Source organism: Enhydra lutris, unplaced genomic scaffold (assembly GCF_002288905.1).
Source record: "Enhydra lutris kenyoni isolate GAN:26980312 unplaced genomic scaffold, ASM228890v2 scaffoldscaffold37, whole genome shotgun sequence".
Lineage (NCBI taxonomy): Eukaryota > Metazoa > Chordata > Mammalia > Carnivora > Mustelidae > Enhydra > Enhydra lutris.
This window is the reverse complement of record NW_019154121.1, coordinates 26975213-26979137: the sequence shown is the minus strand read 5'-3', so window position 1 is coordinate 26979137 and position 3925 is coordinate 26975213.

Here is a 3925-nt window from a genome sequence, read left to right as displayed (position 1 = left end):
CTCTCTCTCTGTCTGCCTCTCCGCTTACTTGTGATATCTCTCTCTCTGTCAAATAAATAAAATTAAAAATCTTAAAAAAAAAAGATGTTATTTATCTATTTATTTATTTAGAGAAAGCGCAAGCAGAGGGAGGGGCAAAGGGAGAGGGAGAGAGAGAATCTCCCTGCTGAGCAGGGAGCCCGACACAGGACTCCATCCTAGGACCCTGGGATCCTGACCTGAGCCATAGGTAGATGCTTAACCGACTGAGCCATCCAGGCGCCCCAGGGTTCTATAACTCTTGAGAATATCTTCTCTGCTCTGCAGCCAGTGGGCTAATAGTGTGATATCTGTATTCAGAGGAGGGAAAATACGTGACTTAATATGTATCTGTGGCCTCCTCGCCTTGTTGGTTGCTCTCCAATCTGCTAACCTTCCTGTCGTCTAAGCCACTGAGTTTGCGGTACTTCCTGATGGCAGCCACAGGCAACAGATCCAGGCGGAAAAAGCTGCCCGTGGAGAGAGTGGGAAAACGGTCAAGTTCCAGTCGTGGCCAACGGGAATGAGGAGTCCACTGAGGTGGAGTCTTGAAGGACTGTACCGTCTCTGTCATAAACAATTTTAAAGTGATGCAGAATGCAAATGCCACTGGAGAGAGTTGTTTCTAGAGCATTGGGCATTTGGATATACACCAAGATTAAATCTCAAAGTGCTTGGTGGAACCCAGGACTTTCTGTGAACAGACTAAAGATCTCACTGGAAACAAAGTTTAGAGACTGATTTTGTCGATTGCTACATGAAAACATCAGTTGAATCCACAAACATTCCAGGTCTTTCATGTGAAATTTCAAGCATATTTCAAGTACTAATGAGAAAAGAATGAGAGCATGAGACCCCCCAACTCTTGGGATGCATAAGGTTGGGGGATTTGGAGGACTTGGAATACCCCCAAATCCATCAAATCTTTAGAAACCCTCCCTACTCACCTGAGAAAGATGCTTTGTCCTTGGAGCGCCTAGGTGGCTCAGTCAGTTAAGCGTCTGCCTTCAGCTCAGGTCATGATCCCAGCGTTCTGGAATCAAGCCTCACATCAGGCTCCCTGCTCAGCAAGGAGTCTGCTTCTCCCTCTGCCCCTCCCTCATGCCCCTTCATGCTCTTTCTCTCTCTGTCTCTGAAATAAAGAAAATCTTAATTAAAAAAAAAAAAAAGGTGCTTTTCCCTTGAAGGAGAAGTGAACAATGTTCTTGCCGAACCCCTCATGGCTGCTTGCCCAGTGAGGGGGTTTCAGCTTATATGCCTCGGACTAGAGGCAGAGATGCAGAAACAAAGCAAGGAGAGACACACCAGAGAAATTGCAGGATTTCACAAATTTCCATCATCATCAGTCTGGAGAAGGTGGCAATGGATTTTGAGGGTGCTTGACCAAGAAGGAGGAACACAATTCTAGATCCAATTGAGGGTACAGAGAAGACGATCCCGTGTTTCACACACTGACTTGGGGACTGTATCTCTGCTCTAACAGCTTAGTGGACTGGCTGATGCCAACTGATGGCAAAGAAATGACCCAGAAAGGCTAGCAGCCCTTGTATTAACACAGAGAACTGGCTTCTAAGACTGTGGGAGACGGGAATGCTGAGTTGGACCCACTCACGTGTAACCCCCAACCTACCCCTCACAGGCACCCTGAGGGCACCCATTTGACTCCAACCCCCACCCCATGCCACAAGGAATAAACTGGTGACGGACATTCCAGAATTGAAAAGGCTGTCTCGGGGGCGCCTGGGTGGCTCAGTGGGTTAGGCCGCTGCCTTCGGCTCAGGTCATGATCTCGGGGTCCTGGAATCGAGTTCCACATCGGGCTCTCTGCTCAGCCAAGAGCCTGCTTCCCTCTCTCTCTCTCTCTCTCTCTGTCTGCCTCTCTGCCTACTTGTGATATCTGTCAAATAACTAAATATTTAAAAAAAAAAAAAAAGAAAAAAGAAAAGGCTGTCTCTACGGGCTGCCGGGGTATGCTAACAGGAGATGCTGTGACAGAAAAGTCTGGTTTCTGGGGGGTTGGAGGAGCATCTGCTGGGAGCTACGGTGGGTAGCTCGTTTCTCAGAGTGTAAGGCAGGTGCGGAGGAGCTTGGTTTCCTGGGAGCCCTGTCACCTTCCAAGATCTCAGGCTCGGGGTTATTAACAGGGATCTCCTGGCGTTACATCCGTAAGCAATCCTCTGAAGTCGCCCTTGATCTGCAGGGTCAGGAAGGTGAAGAGAGGACTGTTTTGGGCCAACATGTGAGAGAATCGCACAATTCCCAGAATCTGGTACTTCGTGGAGTGGGAGGACCACTCACCTGGAGGAAGACGCCTGCCACAACTTCTTGCTAGTTTTTTAAAAGTTGGACCTTGGGTCATTTCCTTAGATAAAAGATGCAGGGGGAAGGTAAATAAATACTTAAACTTCTTTTTTTTTTTTAAAGATTTTATTTATTTATTTGACAGGCAGAGATCACAAGTAGGCAGAGAGGCAGGCAGAGAAAGAGAGGGAGAAGCAGGCTCCCCGCTGAGCAGGGAGCCCGATGCGGGGCTCGATCCCAGGACCCTGAGATCATGACCTGAGTCGAAGGCAGAGGCTTAACCCACTGAGTCACCCAGGTGCCCCAATACTTAAACTTCTTTTAAAAAAAAGATTTTATTTATTTGAGAGAGACAGACAGCAGGAGCTGGGGGAGGGGCAGAGGGAGAAGCAGACTCCCTGCTGAGCAGGGGACCTGAGCGCAAAGAAGACACTTAACCAACAGAGGCCTGGGCTCCAGTCCAGCCTCTGCTCTGCTAGCTGGGGAAGCCTGGGAGAGTTACCTAATGTCTCTGTGTCTCCATTTGTCTGTGATAAGATGGGATGTAAATAGGACCTCTTCAAGAGGTTATTAGGAAGGGGCACCTGACTGGCTTGTTGGGAGAGCCTGCAAATCTTGAGCTCAGAGTTGTGAGTTCAAACCCTACTTTAAAAAAAAAAAAAAAGTTATTCTGAGGATAATGAAATAAGACCTATAAAGCACTTGTAACACGTTCCAGCATATTCTAAGTGCTCAGTACACACTACTTATGGGGAATAAAGTTTAGGGTATCCACAATGTCACCTGGCAGAGATAGGACCCAGAAACTAGGGGACCAGCAATGGGTCATGGGGACAGCTGGCACATATGTCAGTTCTAGAAACAAGAATGGCAGCCTCTGTCTTTTCTTTTTGCTTGCTGGGTCACATACATCTTTAAAAACGTTCTTCTGTTTGTAGGTGATATAGGCTTTTGGTGTTTGATTTTATTTCATCCACAGGTTGGAGGATATTAAGACAGTATGTGGTTGAGACATGAATGTACTCAGAGTTCTTGGACTCAGAGACCGGCCACCCTATCATGTCACTTCAGAGCCGGGTGCATTGTCCCGTGTTGGGGACGGGGCCGTGCGTGCGTGGTTCACATGGGGCAGTCAGTGTGAAGCAGGGCGTTGGGGACTGTGACTGCGGAAAGAAGGGTGTTTGTGTGTGAGCGCTGGGCAGCCAAAAGGAAGACTGCGGTGACTTGGGGAACCATGGCTGGTGCGGATGAGGCGGAGGTCAAGGGGCGCTGCTCACAGTGGAATTAAGCTCAGTGTAGGCTGTTAACTTTTCTCTCCTTGAAAGTGAAATCTGGTGCCAGATCACACCGGGAACAAAGCTGGAGCCAAGGTCAACTCGTAGCAGCATCCCACGGACCCATTCCATGAGTTCCGGCTGCTGAGAGCCCCGCCTGTCCCTGTTTCTTTCCTCTAATCTGGATACTCCTCTCTTCCTTCGCTTGATACCCTTCTGATAAATCCCCTTCTCCTGCCAGTTTGCTGACTTCAGTTTCTTACGCCACGAAGAATCCCGACTGACACCGGCTTGCTCCTCGTTTCCGCTCCCAGCAAAAGAAAGGCACGCAG